The 20,275-nt window shown below is 37.8% G+C and overlaps 1 protein-coding gene across 1 annotated transcript in view; it reads right to left on the reverse strand.

Annotated features, from left to right (window-relative positions):
• Window positions 1-20,275, reverse strand: part of CTNND2 (catenin delta 2) — a 942,908-nt gene that overhangs the window by 473,720 nt on the left and 448,913 nt on the right.

A 20,275-nucleotide genomic window follows, 5' to 3' on the forward strand; every position in this document is an offset into this window, starting at 1 on the left:
TAAGTGTAAAAACTGCTCATCAAGCCATTTATTATTGAGGTCATTATATTCACAATTAAAAACAAGGAAAATGGTGCAAATTCCAACAAGGGATGGGAGCCGGGACAACCGATCAGCTCTGTTACCATGTCTGGGGGAAAGTCTATCAGTCAAACTGTCTTCTCCCTTAATCATCAGTTAATGTGACTATTAACAAGATATTTTCTCCAATATGTGCTTCCATTAGCATAATTCTGGGCCCTAATTACCTTATGCTTTTTTTCATCTTTAAATATCTGACATAAAAATTGCAGTAGCATATAGACCCATGTGGCTTTCTCATCTAGTCTTTTTCCAAACTTGTCAGGGATGACATTCTTTTGTGTGCCTTTTAATCCAGTTTCTTTTGATTACTTCTTAAGACTTTTTAAAAATAAGAGTAATACACATTTATGGTAAAAAAGTGAGAAATTCAGTAAAGTTAAAAAAAATTAAAATCACTTTTAATCCCGTAAGTCAGAGGCAATCACTGTGAACATTTCATTGCATTTTCTTCCTCCATTATCCATTAACATATATTTATTTTTTATTTTATACTTTACAAATTTAAAATCATATTCCTTTTTTATTTGCCACTGTTTTGTTAGCATTTCTCCTAGTCTTTACTCCTTAAGGAAATAATTTGTATTGGCTGCATACCACATCATTATAGATGCACTAAAACACTTAAAATTACCTTATTTTTGATCATTTAGTTTATTTCTAATTTATTTTGATTATATATTTATTTTCATAAATGTTGTAGATATATCATTTTATATATATATATATATAAATGTATACATATGGTTATAATGAATTGTTACAAAATTTCAATTGCTTTCCTTAATCAGATGTCTAGAGGTGGCATTGTGAGGACAAACCCAAACTATTTTTAGTGTTCTTAATTAATTTTACAAATTCCTTTCCAAAAATACTGTTTACAGCTAGTTTGACAAAAGTTCAAGTCATATACGGCTTTTTAAAATAAATCTGAATTTCATACTAAGATTAAACTACATAGGGACTTCTCTGGCGGTCCAGTGGTTAAGACTTCACCTTCCAATGCAGGGGTGCGAGTTTGATCCTTGGTTGGGGAGCTAAGATCCCACATGCCTCATGGCCAAAAAACCAAAAAAACATAAAACAGAAGCAATATTGTAACAAATTCAATAAAGACTTTAAAAATGGCACACATCAAAAAAAAATCTTAAAAAAAAAGATTAAATTAATATTCAACTACAAACTGAAAATTCTCAACAGGTCAAATTCCTAATTTCATAAAATATAGGAATATATAAGATCAATAAATTATATACAAATTAAGTCCAAATAGGTTAAAATGTGGAAAAAACACTCTGCCCTTTATAAAGCACACAATAAATCTACTTTTATGTTATCCCTATGTTCCTCAAAAGAACTATAAAAACAATACTCCCTAATATTAAAACTCCACATGCTTATATATAACTGGCTGAATTTGTTTTGTTCTGATCAAATTCAACTTAATTTAGCAAGAGAGAACGACTGAATTTTCCACGGGGTTATCATTTCCTTCTTGATAACACTGCTTACAGGTAAACAGTTGACATGGTGCCAATAATTTTTCATTCTTTCATGTTTTTACAATTACAGTATCTCAAATTTGAATCTAGATTTTATGAGTGCAAAAATCCCATCAATCTCTTCTTTTATTTAACAATAGCTTAATATTTCTTTGAATGAAGAGATATCCATGCAATACTCTGCTGTAGCTTCCATGAAATAACCACGAAAAAGGTACTACACATCTACCCAACAGATACATTCTACATGGGCCACCAGTACTCTGTTAAACAGAATATGTGGGGAAAAAACACATGTGTATGTTATTAAAATAGTTTGTGTATTGATATTTTTTCTCTAACTCAGTTTTGTATAAAAATATATAGAAAAAGATAGAGACGTATATTGGATAGATTGCCAAATTAGTATTTCTTATGCATATACAAAAAAGTTATCTAATTAGTCTGTTAAAGATGTGGCTTAGCGGCTCCTTATTGTGGAAATAAAATTAACACTGACACTGAATAAATAAACACAGAAAATCAACTGCATTAGCTGATTAAAAACATATGACATAAAAACTAAAAAATTATTCAATCACCATTTGTAGAAGAAAGAAGAGTTAGTCTGCAGAAACTTCAAGATTTCCTTATTGTGCGTATCAATAGTTTTGTGAAATGTGTTTCTCTTTGTTGAAGGCTCAGTGCTGAAGAGGTGAACAGTAGGGTAAATTCAGATGTGTTGTGTTCCGGCTTTGAACCTAAACTATTTCTGAAGTTTGCAGAAAGAAAAGCACTTGAATCAGCATAACAGGGAGGCGGGAATATCTTATGGGATTGCAATCATGATATCTACCACGATGCATATAGACAAAGTATATATTGATTTATTCTGCACATGAAGAAAAGCCATTGATGTGACCCAATGAGAATACCTTGGCACTATGGCACTGGTACGCAACACAGGCACTTCTGTTTTATGACAAGTCCAGATTTTGACTTCAGTCTTCAACTATGTAATATATTACTATTATTTTATATTATTCAATATATATAATATACCCACACATGCAGATAGATACAGATTAATTTAAATTCCCTACTTAGAAATTCTCTTCCAAATTTTTATCTTTATCTTCCTCTCTATTTTGATGATCTATTTTTGTATTTGTCCTTACATTCCCTTAAGTTGTGTACTGCTAACCCTAAGAAAAACTAAACCAAATGTGACCATTTACCAGCACTCTAAATAATGAGAATGAGACAGCTGGACAACAAAGGAAACATTTTTCATTTGGAAATCACAGAAAATCAGGTTCAAATTCAATCTGTGATTTCTCAACAGCATAAACTTGAGTAAGATTTTTAAACACTGTTGAGTTTCAGGTTTCTTCTCCAAGAAGGCATTATAATATCAACCTTAATGGGTGGGCTTAACAAAAAGTATGCGTTGGATAAACATTAGTTTCCTTCCACTTAATCTATTTATTCCACACTGACACCAACTGTTTATTGGGTGCTTAGCAATGGCATGATTTCATCTACACATATGGATAAATAAAGTGATTAATTACTCTCCATCAGTAGTGCAGAATATTGGCTTTGTTTAACTCAGTTCATTAACAGTAACTAAAAAATCTAAAGGATCTACCCTAACATTGACTTACTGCCAGAATTCAGGAGAATTAAGACACTTAGAAGTAAGCAATGGACAACTCAACAACTGGTCTAATACACTGTGGAAGTGATATGTGTCCTGCATACATCACTAGGTTACTGGAGAACTAGTATCACCTAATAACTTTTGGGATTATATGGAAAACAGACAAAGCATTTTCTCTTCTTTAGAACCTTATACACTGAAAAGTGTTCACAAAAATATGACTTTTCCTACCATTGCCTTAAATGACTCAAGTAAAAAACAGGAGAGAACTGTGGATCCTCATATAGACAAAGCAATTCTCTAAAATGCCCAAAAAGTATTCAATTCACTTCCTCTAAGGCACCAGTGGCTATGCTAAGAGCAATGGGAAAATCAGGAGTATAAGATGGAACAAGTCCATGTATTTGAAACAGTAAATATAAATAACTGAGCAGTTCTGGGAACTTGGTGGTTTGTAGGAGTTTGTAGGACCCTGGTTCTTATCCTCTCCTGTTCTGGGGGCCTCTTGGGGGCTGTGGACAATCGAGTGTGGGTAGAGCCCTGAGCTGCACTGAGGTTCTGTGGATGTGGGAGTACTCAGGGGCACGGATGGGGTGTCCAAATATAGGAAGAACTGACAAGCAGAGGTCTGCTTAGGGTAGAGAAGACCCATTCAACCCCAAGTGGGTGTGAGGGTCTGCTTGCCACAGAAAGCCAAGAGAGAACTATCTTAGTTTCCTAGGGCTGACGTAACGAACTATCAACAACTGGGTGGCTTTATGACAACAGAAATTTATTTTCTCAGAGTTCTGGAGGCTGGAAGTATGAAGTCAAGGTGTTGGAAGGACCATGTTCTCTTGGAATATTCTAGAGGGGATCCTTTCTTTCCTCTTCTAGTTTCTGGTGGTTGCCGGCAATCCTTGGCATTCTTTGGCTTGCAAAGGCGTCACTCCCATTTCTGCCACCCGTCGCACTCTCCCGTGTGTGTCTCTGTGTCCAGATTGTCCTCTTCTTATAAATACACCAGTCACATTGGGGTATGGCCCGCCTTAATCCAGTATGACTTCATTGTAACTTGATTGCATCTGCAAAGACCCTATTTCCACATAAGGTCACGTGCCGTTTCTGGGGTTAGGACTTCAACACGTCAGAACCAGAACTAAATGGCAGGTTGTACCTCCCTTTCCCTTAAGTCTGTGAGAGTTGGGGGCCCAAGAGCAAAGAGTCTTCTCCTAGGTGCCACACCAGGGATTGGCAGCCTGGCTTTGCCACACTGCCAGGCTCTGTATGCTTTTCTGCACCCATGTCTCGGACCCCTACGCTGATGATACCCAAACAGTAAGACTGAACCCCAGGGAACCAACAGAAAAAAATCAATATTAATGAAGGCCCATTAATGGGAGCCGTGATGTCAGAGGGAGGGAATTTGGGCAAAACAATCAATCATAGAGCTGGTGAGGCACGAGTGCTGGGTGACAGAGTTGAAAACGGGAAAGCAAATGCTCTACAAGGCACGGAGATTTTTTTTTGTTAGGCAGCGAATTCTATAAATAATAACACGAAACCAATTTTCTAAAATACAATGTCAGTGTGCAACATATTATTTCTCAACCATTAAATGTAAATGCAACAGAGTACTTAAATGGAAGTTTGGGCACAGACATAAGACAGCATGGATCAGATACCAAATGAGGTGCAAACTTAGATGCAAATTTTCAGTGAATCCGGCTCCCTGACTTGTACTAATCAGTGATGCTGACAAAAATTCTGGTCTCCTCCCAGATGCAGGGGAGGGTTGGGATTTCCTAGCCCCACAGGTTAAAAGCAGTCACGTGACATCCTCTGGCCGACCACACGTGGGTAGGGGTGAGGTGTGCCACAGGAAGAAGCTTTATGGGGCCAGTGTACCACCTGCCATGTCCACAGTTCTTCAGGCAGATGCTCCTGTGTGCCTTCAAGCCTGCGGTGACTATTTGTCGGGACACAAGGGACTCATATTCTAAGTCTGAACTGGAAAAGCTAACAAGGGCAAGAGACAGGCCGTCTGGCTGCCGAGTGATGGTCTGAAGGAGAGGTGGCTACAGAGGATGCAAGCTGCACGAGAGACAGGGGTGGGAAAGGGGCGTGGATTCCATGGACCTGATGTGGGTTGCAAGACAGTGAGTCGGGGATGAGGGGCATCTTGACAGGCAGACCGCCACAGAGAGAGCAGAAAGGCTGCAGGAGAGCACATCGTCTGCAACAAGGGAACTGCAGGTGAGAGTTCTTCAGAGAGGGTGGTGCTAGGGGTGCTGATGTTGAGAAGCCAGCTCAGACCAGTGCCAGCGGTGCAAGACCTTCCTGCACCTCTCAACTCTCTGGGGTCCTTTCCTCCCTATTTCCCCACCATAATCAAACACACACCTACACACCTACCTATACACACAAACACGCACACATGCCCCTCGCAAGGGGTTCATCATTCCCTTCCCAGGCAGCTGGAAGAAAACCCTTCCTATAGGACACCTTCCATGGAGGGAGATTGAAGAGCTGTAACTTTGAATGAAACTGGAAGCTTTGACTATTATAAGGGAGTAGGTATTATTAGTATCAAACTGCAGCTCTGTTTTAAAAATTAAAGTAACTTTAAAAAATATTTATTAACCAAATATTCAAAATAGCTAACAACCAGTATGGCATGGGCACCAGTCACTAAGAATGGGTACCAGTGATGTTGGAGCAGAGTCTTGGGGGCCCTTTGTTGTGCTTTTAAGCTGCTGAGATATGGGGAATTTGGGGAGAGCGGGTTACAGGGGAGAAGTCAGGGTGCCCTGTCATTGGCTGGCCGTGGATTGCCCTGTCATTGGCTGGCAGTGGATGGGTGAGGTATATTCAAGGCAGATGGCTGTTATCAACCCATATAGCAGTGTGTTGATATTTTAACAACCACTTGGCTGTCAAGGGCCGCCTGAAAACCATGGGCCAAGGAACGAGTTTTCCCACAGAATACATTTTAAAGGGATAATGGGAACTAAGTAAAAATGCTTGTGATTGTATCCCATGAATCTTGACTGACTGATATACTAGTTATTTATATTAACTAATGAGCTGATTAGAGATGGTCTGATATCTACAACTGTACCATATTCAATTTCCTAAGGGTGAGGTTGTAGAAATTAGGAGGTGAAACTGGCCCCCAAATAAAACAATGAGCAATTGTTCTGGGAAGCAAGAGAAGGAGAGAGAGGCAAAATCTTCTGAATGGTGGGAAAAAGGTGATGGATTAGTCCCTGTGTGGAATCACAAAATTGTAATTTTATCCTAGCTGTGTACATTTAAGGATTAGCCATGCCATCCAGTTGTTACTGCTATTGACATTGTTCAAACCAAATGGTTTAAAACAGCCAACAATAATATATAACTCTAAAAACATTTGATATGTGATCTAGAATATCATCAATTTGAACACTGAGTTTATGGATTTTTGTGCTAGGCTTATTAAAATTATTTAAAAATTTAGTTCTTTTTTTTTTTTTATATCAGTAGGTGACAGGCGGGATACATGTGTCCTTACCCATGAGCCAAGAAAAAAACAAAACAGAATATTATCAGGATATTTCAAAACCTTCAGAGAGGTTAGATTTGCTTGCTTTATTAATGTTTTATTAGTGTATTTGATTTTGCTTTGTTTTCTTTTTTAACAAACAAGAAAAGAATCAGGTTTTAGTTCTACAAGTGCTACTACAAGAATGCAAGTAAAAGGGTCTAATTTAAATTTTTTAAAGTTTTTATTTTACTCAAGTGCCTTTGAAAGGTAGAAAATGCTTACCCACCCATTCTTATCTAATATATAATTTTTAATCCTAGAATTTGGGCTCTGATTCATTTTTTTTTAATAAATTTATTTAGTTATTTTTGGCTGTGTTGGGTCTTCGTTGCTGCACGCGGGCTTCTCACTGCGGTGGCTTCTCTTGTTGCGGAGCACGGGCTCTAGGTGTGCGGGCTTCAGTAGCTGTGGCACATGGGCTCAGTAGTTGTGGCTCACGGGCTCTAGAGCTCAGGCTCGGTAGTTGTGGCGCACAGGCTTAGGTGCTCCGCGGCATGTGGGGTCTTCCCAGACCAGGGCTCGAACCCGTATCCCCTGCATTGGCAGGCGGATTCTTAACCACTGTGCCACCAGGGAAGTACCTGGGCTCTGATTCTAATAAAGCGCAAAGAATGAAAAAGAAAAACACAATTGTCTAGGTATCTAAACTTTTCACTTAAAGTTAATTCTAATCAAAACACAAACAATTCAGAAAGAGAAAGACAAATACCATATGATATCACTTATAGGTGGAATATAAAATATGACAAAAATGAACTTATCTACGAAACAGAAACAGACTCACAGACATAGAGAACAGAGTTGTGGTTGCCAAGGGGAGGGGGGTGAGGGAGGGATAGATTGGAAGTTTGGGACTAGCAGACACAAACTACTGTATATAGAATAGATAAACGGCAAAGTCCTACTGTATAGCAGAGGGAACTATATTCAATAGTTTTTAATAAACCATAATGGAAAAGAATGTGAATAACTAAATATATATATATGTGTGTGTATATATATATGTGTGTGTGTGTGTGTGTATATATATATATATATATATATATATATATATAACTGAATCACTTTGCTGTACACCAGAAACTAACACAACCCTGTAAATCAACTATACGTCAATAAAATAAATTTAAAAATACACAAACAAGTCATTGTTCTGGCTCATTATGAGGTCAAATAAATGTTTTCAATGCTGTTATAAAAATGCCATTTGTTTATGTTAAGGTTATTGATAGATACATAATATGATTGTTTAGAAGAGAAAGCTAAGCTTTTGTCTCATGAGCATTTCATTGTCCCTGTATTTGAAGGCAAATTAATTGATCAACTGTTTCAAATGAATAGTGAATGGATGGAAAACTCAGCATCTTTAGGCTTTGACAATGAGCACATGTAGCTACAATACTGCAGCCAAAACCCATTTGGTTAATGGCCATTGTGATGCCAACAAGATTTAGATCAGCTATTCATCAAGAAGCTGGTCTCTCCCATCTAACATGGACAAATAACAGGTGGCCTTATAGAGGCCAGGAGCCAACTGAGGACTATGAAATGGAGGTACAGGTTGTGCATTCACAGGATATAGACAACATGGTACACAGAAGAGCAGATTCTGAAATTCTCTGGTCCCTAATGACTCCACTGCGTCACAACCAATCCCGACTGTCACTTCAAGAGAAGTGAGATACTAAATTAATTGGTTGTGCTGGTTGGTTTCTCTGCTACCTGCAGCTGAAAGCATCCTAACTGATATGATATTATTATTTTTTAGATGTCCCTTAGTGTAACATGAAATTATATTATTTATTGCTCAGTCACCCACTATCTGTATCCTTCACTAGAATATACCTTCCTTGAGAGTGAAGATAGTTTCTATCTCGTTCACTGCTGTATCCCCAATATCTACCCCATCTGGCACACAGACAGTGAATAAATGTTGACTGAATATAAGACAGCTTTTGCTGGATCCAATGAATATAATGTTAGTCCAAGGAATTCTCCACCTTTACAGTTGCCTGAAAGCATGATGTGCTACAGTTTTATTCTGAGAGATTTGGAAAGAGCCCTTCTTTTTACAGAATTAGCATAAGCTGAGTGATGGAAAAGCCCTTCTCAGACTTAGCTCTTAGGAAAGACATGGTTTGTCTCCACTGACCCACACATCTCATGCCCACACTCCTTGCCTTCTGCAGATCTTGACTACATATCATTTTTATAAAATGGGTTACTTCTTCCATGTCTATAATATATACTGTAAATTCCGCTCAGAAGATTCTACCCTTGGGCCACCATACTTGTCAAATCTGGATCAGTCAAAGCTGCTACTGGTAAATTTTATCATAAAATCTACAGAAGATGTTACTCTGCATGTCATCCTAACCATTTCTAGGACTCTGCAATGGAACATTCATGTCTCCAGTGATGGTGTCAGTGGGTAGAACTTCAAGCTCCTAAGAATGACTAACGGCACTGGAGAGAGCTGTATCGTCAGTTATCACATCCATTGGTCCAACATGTTAGTATAGGGAGGGAAGCCAGCACGTCTCCAGGTTTGCACCACTAATGCCCAGCTCACAGCTGGCTTCTTCAAAGGGCCTTGTCCTATCAAAGCTTCAAGACAAAACATGAGTTTCTGGAAAGACATGGATTTCAAACCTAAAAATATGTTCCAAAATAGCCTTTTATTCAAGTTCATAATTCTGAACAAGAAAATGAGTTCAATAATTTACCAATATTAAAGAGTGAATTGTGTCCAGACTGTCTCCTTTTTTCAGCTTATCAGGTCAATATATACTATTGTTGAAATTCCAGAAATAGTAAATTTATATTTAATATAGAAATTAACCATATTCCACAGCTAAGAGAGAGAAATATAAAATTTATACTAACATACAACTTAACCAGTGGTATCCTGTTTTTTATGAGTGTATTATTGGCATATGTGATATTGTCCCTCAATATTATTGTCAATTTTTTTCTTATATCATCTCATTAAAAATTAATGGCTTAATAATGCTCTAACCAGTGGATGCGCTGTGATTTTTTTTTTTAACTATTCACCATACATTAAGGGTTAGTTTTGTATTTTTCTTATTAAATTATATCTAAACTTTTATGCATATTCTTTTTTTTTCTATTCCCTTAGAACTGATTTCTGCAAATTGAATTAAATAGTCAGTGTTTGTAATCATTTTTAAGGATGGCGAACATATTGCCACTTAAAAAAATTGAGACCTATATTCTTGCCCTGCCTGTAGTTTATGAGTGTTATTGGGATCCTGCATCCAAGCTAGCATTGGGTGTTTCAGAACATGTATTTCTCAATTTTGTAGGTAAAAGTAGTATATCTTCTGGTCTTAGTGTGTTTGGACTATTAAAACAGAATATCAGAGACTAGGTGCCGTATAAACAACAGAAATTTATTTTTTACAGTTGTAGAGGCTGGAAACCAGAGATCAGGGTGCCATCATGATCTGCTTCTGGTTGCAGAGCTGTTTTCTTTTATATCCTCACATGGCAGAGAAAGGGCTGGAGAGCTCTCTGGGGTCCCTTTTATTAGGGCAGTAGTCTCATTCATGAAGCCTCCCCTTTCATGATCTAACACCCCAGGCCATCACATTGGGAGTTAGAATTTCAATCTACGAATTTTGGAGGGGGTCACAAATATTAGCCCATTAACAATTCTTTTAATTTTGGTGTCTCTGATTTTTTAAAACCTTGACTCCATTTTTATTTATCTTGTAAATATCTACTTTTTTCTTGGTAATTTTATGTCATGTCCTTTGCACTTTTCCATTAGAATTTTTGTTATTTTTCTGTTGTTATTTGTAAGTGCTCTTTCTTTATTAATAATACTAATAATTCCTTATTCCCATTTCAAATGTCCGGTGTCTCTTTTAATACACTATTCTCATTGCTGTAAGTTAACATATAGGGTAGACATAAGAAGGAAATATAGGAGCAGTCTTTAATACAAAGGAGTAGTTTAATGTTGCAAAATTTCTGAGGCTTATAGAAACTTTTTTAAAAAGGACAGAAATATTAACTTTAGGACCAGAGTCTCTTGCAATGCAGATTAGGCGTATACGTATGATACCTACCCATTTCTGAATTAGAAATATACCTCTGGGGTAATAATCACAGTCTTGAAGTAGTATATAAGCTTTTAACCTGGACCCCCCAAAAAAAGGCTTTGTAGCTCAGCTAATAGAAAAGCCATACTTAACATAAGAGTTGAAGGTTGGAGATGAGACAGGAAGGAAGGGGGCAGGGCACAACCATTAAGAACAGGATATGACATAAACTGGCTAGAACCAACTAGGCCCAAGATGCTGGAAGACTTGACTTCCAGGAGACCTTGAGCCTTATTATATACTCAGTATAACACATTAGCATCTAAATGACACAGCCACAGGTGCCATGACAGTTCCAAAGCCCACCATAAAAGGCCAAACAGTGGGTGGTGGCTCAATTCCCATAAAAACGTACCACCCCTACACTTTGGGGCCTGCTCTTGCCTTCTGAGATGGCCCACACTCTGTTTGTGGGGTGTGTATCTCTCTAAATAAACCTGCTTTCACTTCACTAGGGCTCACTCTTGAATTCTTTCTTGCACGAAGCCAAGGATGCTCACTTGGAAGCCCGACCCAGGGACTCACTCCAGACTTGGGACATGACAATCCTCTCGCACCCCATTTTTTCCTACAACAGAGGCATTATATATTTTCCTAAGCTCACCCTACTTTTGTTGCAGTCATAGCCAGAACCAGGGGCTTTAGAAACAAATCAAGTACAGCAAAATTCTTCTCCCCCAACTGTGTATGCCAATGACACATACAAGCCTTGTATTTTTTGAAAAATTTCCTTCCCAATTATCTTAAGAATGGTGATATTACAATAGCGTCAGGCTGAAATACTAAATTCTAACGGCACATTATTTATTATGAAAGACTTTTTCAACTTATTTTTACTTATATCATTCACATATTAAAGATCTAATATGTTTGCCTAAATCCTAAATATGCCTATTTTAAATCTGTAACAGAAAACCCATCAGGACTTTTTCGAATTAAACAATACATGTGAATACATTCTTTCATTAAAAAAAAAATGTAATGGCATATCCTTCTACTTAGCATTATCCTTTAGTTATTTATACCCAAATAAGTACAACTGGCAACCACAGCACTCCAAAGATTGCTTTTCTCTGTTGTTTGCCCCTATAGTGATAATTTCTATGGTAATTACAAGGATAATCCCAGGCATAACTGTAAATTCTATGGCTAAGCATGCTTCAGGAAGAAACTTTAAAAATAATGGATTAGCTTACTTTAATGATGTTACACGTTTGCGTGGTTAAGAACTATTACATCCCTCTGGGCTAAGAACCCAATGTTGGCACAGACAGGATGGAAAGCCAGGCTATAGGATATCAATAAAAAGAGCAAACGGAATTCAGTGTTTGCTTTTTTTATCCTAGTCTTTCAACTATTATGGCTGATATAGTTTATGGCAAGTCTCTGAATTAATGAAGAGAATACACTGGTAAATAGAAATGCATTTCATGCTCCACAAAGGGAAATTGAGTTGCTATGGAAAAATATACCCCCAAATAATGATAAAATTTTATACTTTTTCTAAAAAAAAATTCAAAACCCAAAAACTAATTTAAACCTTTTTAAAATGCTGGGAAGTCTCAAGTTTTTCAGAAATGCAAATATTTTAGGTCATACAATTTTAACAAGTTTACTGCAGAATTCCAAATATATATATATGTGACTGGAAACACTGATGTTTAGGGAGGAGCTGGGAAATTGTTGGAAAGCTGCTCTTTTCTCACAGAAAATTCACTTTTTACAACTCTCTGCTGAAACTTCTAAAGACTTTGCTTTGGGGTTCAATAATGGATGCCATTATCTGACAACGTCTGATCCATATTTTTTTAAAAAAGCAAAACACAGCTAGACGTTGAGTGACGTGTAGTTATTCAAGATTCTATTAATTCTATCTGTTCTCTGTAGCCTGTTACACCAATGAGCATTTTGACCTGTATCCAATAATTTCTACAATATTGGCTGTTTTCAGGAAGAAAAAAAAGCTCAGACAGGAAACTCAAACTTCTTTTGAAATACTTCATTTGAGTGAAAATTTGAAAAATTTTGTGGTTTGCAGACTATGTGCAACATTTGTTTGAAATGCATATGTTTGAAATCCATCATAATGTAAGTATATTACACTGATCAACTTTAGGATGAAGAAAGAAATTTCTGGAGAAAAATCTTCTATCCTACTCATCAACAGCTACCAGTGATGAGTCCCTGCCTGTTTCAGGTTCTTTACATATACAACTGAGACTCTGCTAACTACCCAGAAAAGCAAGTGGCATCACCTCCATTTTACAGGCTTGGGAACCGAAGTGACTTGCCAAAGGCCATAGAGCTAGAAAGTGACAAAGGAAGCTGGCCTAGATCTCAGCAACTTCAAAACTTGTACCCTCTCCACTACACCTCTCTCCTAAAACACTGCTTCTTACTTATAACAGACACAACTACTGTATCAATAAATCTTCACCACCATCCTAAGTTAATGGGTACATGTCGGTGAGAGCTAATATCAGAGGCTGACTTCTAACACTAAAAACCGTGTTATCAAGAGTGAAATCACCAGCCACTATAAGCTGTCCCAATGTTTCTGCAAAATACTTTAGCTCTCTTTGGAGAGACTGTGAAACTATGTCACCTGTAGATGTATTGAGACCTAATCACAATCTCTTTCCTATTGTCCTGCAATGCTTTAATCACTGGAAAATTTGTCATTGCTTATTGTAAATCATATGGAGTTGGAACCAAAAGGATGAGACTCAGAATTATTTATGACAAATAGGAAGAGTTTTCCATCTATGCAAGATTCTATCTTGGTTCTAGTATATTGAAAGAATATATAACCCAGGATTACCAGCTATGATGTAGCCCTCCTCACAAACAAACAAACAAACACCTCATTAAAAAACAAATTCAAAATCGCATTTATGCAATTTAAGCATTTCATTTTTCATTAGGTAAAAATATAACATGATTCTCTTTTTATTCTTTCCATGCATACTTGTACTCTTCCTTTTGAAGATCATTCTATCTTTTTTGTTAAATTTGTATTACTGTGTTTGAAAGTCATTTAAAATTTGATGACAAGTAACTTTTTAAAAATAAACAGGACTGGGACTTCCCTGGTGGCCCAGTGGTAAAGAATCTGCCTTCCAATGCAGAGGACGCGGGTTCGAGCCCTGATCGGGGAACTAGGATCCCACATGCTGCAGGGCAACTAAGCCCACGCACCACAACTACTGAGCTCTTGTGCCTCAACTAGAGAGCCTGCGTGCCGTAAACTACAGAGCCCACACTCTTGGAACCCGTGCGCCACAACTAGAGAGAGAAGCCCATGCGCCGCAACGAAAGATCCCGTGTGTCGCAACTAAGATCCGACACAGCCAAATAAATAAATAAATAAATAAATAAATAAATAATAAACAGGACTGATTTATGGAGAATTGAGACTCATTCTCTTATGGAATACTGTTATCAATAAAAATTTACCTTATCAACATTAACATTTTATAAGCCTTAACATATTTAAAATGAGCCACAGGGTGAACTATTAAATAGCAAAGTATTTAATTTGATTCTCTCCATATGGGTTGTCCTGTATTCTCTGTAATGTTTCCTTGATTATATTAGGACTCTACTTATAAAAATATAATAAAAAATAAATATAGAAAGAAAGAAAGAAAGAGAGAGAGGAAGGAAGGAAGGAAGGGAGGGGTGAGGGTAGTAATTAAGAGGTACAAACTTCCAGCTGCAAAATAAATGAGTCATTGGGTATGAAATGCACAGTGTGTAGAATGTAGTCAATAACTAAGTAATATCTTTGTGATGCCATATCAAGATCACTGGTGATCATTTTGAAATGTATAGAAAAAAAATCATTATGTTGTATAACAGGAACTAACATGGCGCTGTAGGTCAATTATACTTCAAAAACAAACAACCATACACACAAACTCACAGAAAGAGATCAGATTTGTGGTTACCAGAGGCGGAGGAAGGAGGAACTGGATGAAGGCAGTCAGAGGGTGCTACAAAACTTCCGGTTATAAGACAAACGAGTACTGGGGATGTAACGTGCAACGTGACAAATATAATGAACACAGCTGCGTGTTATACGTGGAAGTTGTTAAGAGAGCAAATCCTAAGAGTTCTCATCACATACACAAATGTTATTTCTATTGTTTTAATCTCATTTCTCTATGGAATGATGGATGGTCACTGAATTTATCGTGATAATCATTTCATGATGGATGTAATTGAAATCATTATGCTGGACACCTTAGACTTGTACTGTGCTGTATGTCAATTATATCTCAATACAACTGGTAGAAGAAAAACAAATGTGATTAGCGTGATATTTATTTTGTTTTTCCTAGGTTCTAAATCAATTTTATTTATATTCAAATCGAATATAATTTTTGTTTAGAGGAATCTTCTGATTTCTCCATGCTATGCACCCTTAAGATATAATAGACTGGGCTTCCCTGGTGGCCCAGTGGTTAAGAACCCGCCTGCCAATGCAGGGGACACGGGTTCGAGCCCTGGTCCGGGAAGATCCCACATGCCACGCAGCAACTAAGCCCGTGCGCCACAACTACTGAGCCTGCGCTCTAGAGCCTGCGAGCCACAACTACTGAAGCCCGCGTGCCTAGAGCCTGTGCTCCGCAACAAGAGAAGCCACCACAATGAGAAGCCCACACATCGCAAAGAAGAGTAGCCCCCGCTCACCGCAACTAGAGAAAGCCCGCGCACAGCAACCGACCCAATGCAACCAAAAATAAATAATAAAAAAAAAAAAAAAAAAAAAAGATATAATAGACTATCTATGATAGAAAGTGGTTTTTCTGAGAAGAGTACTTTTTTGGATTCTTTCTTACAAATAAGAGACATTTTCTGAGGATTAGGAAACTGAATACTGACAAATAATTTAACTCCCCTTTTGCATCATGACATTGAAGATGGAAGCAATTAACGTTTTCCAGGTCTAAGCTGGACAAGGTAGGCATGAATTTCTGGCTTTTGCTGGTTTTCTCAGTAGACTCAGGAAGAATGCATGGCACCAGGTTCTGCACACCTATTCAAACACTGGTAGTACAAAAGTCCAACGGTACGACTGATACATGGAATTGATGTAGATTTTAAAAGCTGCTTTTATTCTGATGCAGAAGAGAAGGAAGAGATACTCAGTATTATTTTCCCTGCTTCCAAGGTGAAGCATGGTGCAAAGAACCCTGTCGGTTTTGCCAGGCAGAAGGATAATAACACTGTTTTCCTGACCCCCTTCTAATTTTTTCCAGGTCACCTTACTGCAGGGTATACACGTTATGACCATGGTCCTCCTACTGTTAGCGCAAATAATTTACCCAAACCACGTATATTTGTGTGAACAACGATGTGTTACACAGAGGCGGCTCACCCCTGCTGTCTCATGGTGAGATTTCCTGATTTAGATTTCCAAGTATCCATTGGAAATTTCAAATTAAATGGCAAGAGGTGACCTTTAAAAGTCTCTTCCAGAGACCGCTTAGAAAGTTTTGTGGGAATCATTCCCTCCTCCTTCCTCCTCTTTGCCTTTCAGTTTTGTATGTGTTGGTTTAAAAATCAATCATTTTGTCATTCAAGAAGTGATCATACATTTCTAACAGGAGAGAAAGTAAGGGCATGAGAAAAGATGACTTTTTTACTTTAAATAATGGTAACAAATGCTTATCAAGGAAGGTTTGTTTGGCTCAGAATTAAAGTCATCATATATAATAGGAGTTTAGCATTTTGCTTTCCATCCAAACCAAGACTGCTTGCTCAAGCGCCTTTGAGAAACAACACAAGATGACTTAGGCTATTAGATTCTGTCAGCATAAATCTTCCCTATTGGCAATGGGAATCTATTTATTTATTTAGGAAAAAAAAAAAAAAAAAAGAAACCTTTCCTATGCCAGGAGAATGAATGCTATTAAATGAATACAATTAAAGACAATGGAACTTTTATCCACTGTTATGAATTAGTCTTTGCACAGCACAGCACCCACAAGACTGCAAATTATATTTCTGTCTTTATCCACTTGGTCAAATGTGCACTTATTACCGCCATTCATTTAGAATCTAATTCAATCATCTGGGCAATAGATTTTAATGGGTTCTGCTACTTCTTGATGTGCCCCAAGGGATGAAGGATTTTGTTTGGTTTTCCTCCCTGCATCTGAGAGACTGTGTTGGTTCTACCCACTTGTAAAAACAGTCTTGCTCTGCATGTTTGCTGTGTAAAATAGGGCGTGGTGAGCATGGAATAGAGACTCATTTTAGGGAAACCCTCCAATTTTACCTGATATTGTATTTATAGCAACAGGAAGTTATACACAGATTTATGGTCTCACGTCAGTGGCTAGACACAGGTGCCGTGACCCAGCAGAGAGCTGTATCACATGGGAGTAGAGAAAATTCTGCTCATGCATTTAGTTGCACGTTTCTACATTTCAGTCCTAATACCTGGGAAGGTAGCCTTCAATATGTTCTGTTAATTAAAAATTTTATCATAAATTATTTTTGCCCAAAATATTATCCAGAGTACAGGTCTAGGAGCTATTTTGTACAGATAATCTCAAAACGTAAAATGTTCTAGAAGCAGAATTGCTATATATATCAGCTCCACCATGGAGAAGCAATATTAATTCACCACATTTTATTTGCACGACAATTGACATGTCACCACGTTAATTCATGTGACACCCTTTATAGTATTATCCACATTTTTAAGATCAAAAGAGGTGACATCATTTGTTCAAGGTCACAGAGCTAGTTGGTGGTGGCACCAGGACTTCTGACTCCACAGTTGACATTCTTTCCACCTTATCTCCTTAAGAAACTGGAATACTCATCGATTCATCATTGGTAAAGAAGAGGTAATGTATCTTCAGCTCCTAAGGGTCATGCTTGATTATTCCCCAGATGTGGACTTTTTTGGTCACCTCTCAATTCATGCCAGGATATGCTTTCATAGCCTCCCTTAGAGCAGATTCTTGCCATCGTTTTGGGTGACTCCAAAACGCCAAACATGGCCCTTCAGCTCCTTGCCTGTCTCCACTGCTGAGAAATCTGCTTCCCACCAGTTGAGCCACCTCCTGGAATCCACTGTCACCTCTCTGACTGTAACCCCTTAGAAACTTAATCATGTTACCTGATGAGAGGCAAAACAGCACAGTGTTACTTTCATGGGCTCTGGAATCTGACCCCTGGACTTCAACCCTATTCCAGTTCTACAGTTTACTAGCTGGGCAAGTTTTAGTGTCATGGTCCTAAAAAAGTTGATAAGATTAAAAGAGTTAATAATACATGTAAAGAGCCAAACAATCTGGCATTTAGTTAGTGCTGAATAAATAGCATCTTTTTAAGCCCTTCAACCTTTGACCCCCTGTTTCTCTCCAGTCTTCACCAATGTGTATACTGGGGGAAATCCCTGAGAATTGTGACTGCGAATCTGTGAAGGAATGGAAACCCGCTGGCTAACTTCCATCAGAGAGGGGTTCCTAGACCGACACAGATGCATGGGACACACAGGTGCATGGAAAGAAGCACAAATGATGGGGTTTACAGATACAGGGATGGGAGCAAAGTCCAGATTGGCTGTTGGATTCTGAGTAACATGAGAAAACTGGGAACACTGTGAGCCCAGGAAACATAGGCAGGGATGAGTCGGCCTAACGCACATTTTCACACAAGCCTGATGGCTGGGGAATTCCAGGTGAATGTGTGAATGTGAAATTCCCTTCAAGGAAACAGTATCTGAGCAGAACGGGTGAAAAGACTGGGAAGTGAATCAGAGAGCAAGCAAATCTTCCTCTCCAGTTCATTATTCCTCTGTCTGGGAGAAGGGGAACACAGTAATAGCTGTTCCCGGACGTGACCTCGTACCTTGGAGACTCCTAAGGCACATTCACATATTGAAGTTTCTTAGAACTCCTGTTGTAAACCAGTAAGCTTAACTGTGTTGCAGCCTGGCTCTCCTGTTCCTAACTTCTATTTATCCTATTTTCATCTTATCTTCACCCCAATCCAGGAGATCAGATGTGAGATTTTTACCGTGGAGAAAATAAAGGACAAGATACAAGACCATGTTAGAAAAAGATACCAGAGTACACAGTTCTAGGAAGTTCAGTTTTGCAGAGATGGTTTGGATTTAGTGATTCACGTGTATAAGAGAAAAACACTGGGTTCCTTGATTCCAAAAACTAGCTCTCCATGCAAATACTGGGGGATAACGCCCTGAACTCTGCCATCTCACTTTGTTCATCTATATAGTAGAGATTATAGTGCTGGTCTGACTCAAAGGAAAAAGAAAGAAGGTGAAAGTTAAATGAGACAATGCATGGAAAGTGCTTAGCAGAGGGCTTGACACAGATAAAGGCGATATTACAAGTTTCACTTTTATTATCGTTATTTTACTCCCCGGTTTACAGAGTTCAAAAGCTTAAACTATTTAACAAATATCATATGATATAGCTTATATGTGGAATCTAAAAAAAATGGTACAAATGAACTTATTTACAAAACAGAAATAGAGTCACAGATGCAGAAAACAAACTTATGGTCACCAAGGGGGAAGGGAGGGGGGATAAACTGGGAGATTGGGACTGACATATACACACTACTATAAATAAAATAGATAAGAACCTGCTGTATAGCACAAGGAACTCTACTCAATACTCTGTAATGACCTATATGGGAAAAGAATCTAAAAAAGAGTGGATATATGTATATGTATAACGGATTCACTTTGCTGTACACCTGAAACTAACACAACATCGTAAATCAACTCTACTCCAATAAAAATTAATTTAAAAAAAGCTTAAACTATTTAGAGTACAACAACACTGTTGGTGATAAAAAGAACTCTGTCTTCCAAATATGAGGACAAGAGTCCTAGATTTTCACTGAAATCTTATATCTGGAAACAGTTTTAAATTTGCCAATTTAGAAAAATAAGTAGTGTCGTAAATATGAAAATTGTGCCTTAAGTTCTACTTGGCGGTAGGCGATGGAAAGGTTTTGCTTTGTCTTATTAACTACAATAGATTGAAAAAGAATGATATTCAGCTTTTTTGCACTTTTTAAAAGCCAAGAAGAAAAACAACAAATAAAGTGATAGACTTAAAGCTGCCGACCTTCACATACTTCGTCAGCACACACTGCTAACTGAGGTATCTGATCTCAGAATGGAAAATGTTTCCAGATAATTCTTTTATTTCTCCACCAGGCAAGGAAAGCACCTCTTCTCCACAGACCATGAATCCTCAAACTTGCAGAAAGATATTGAAAGATACTTTCATTTAAAACTTCCAAACAAATGACAATAACGATAAAACTATTCTAACCCATGTGGAAGGAGTCATGTGTA

The sequence above is a fragment of the Balaenoptera borealis genome, assembly GCF_965194805.1.
Source record: "Balaenoptera borealis genome assembly, chromosome: 2".
Lineage (NCBI taxonomy): Eukaryota > Metazoa > Chordata > Mammalia > Artiodactyla > Balaenopteridae > Balaenoptera > Balaenoptera borealis.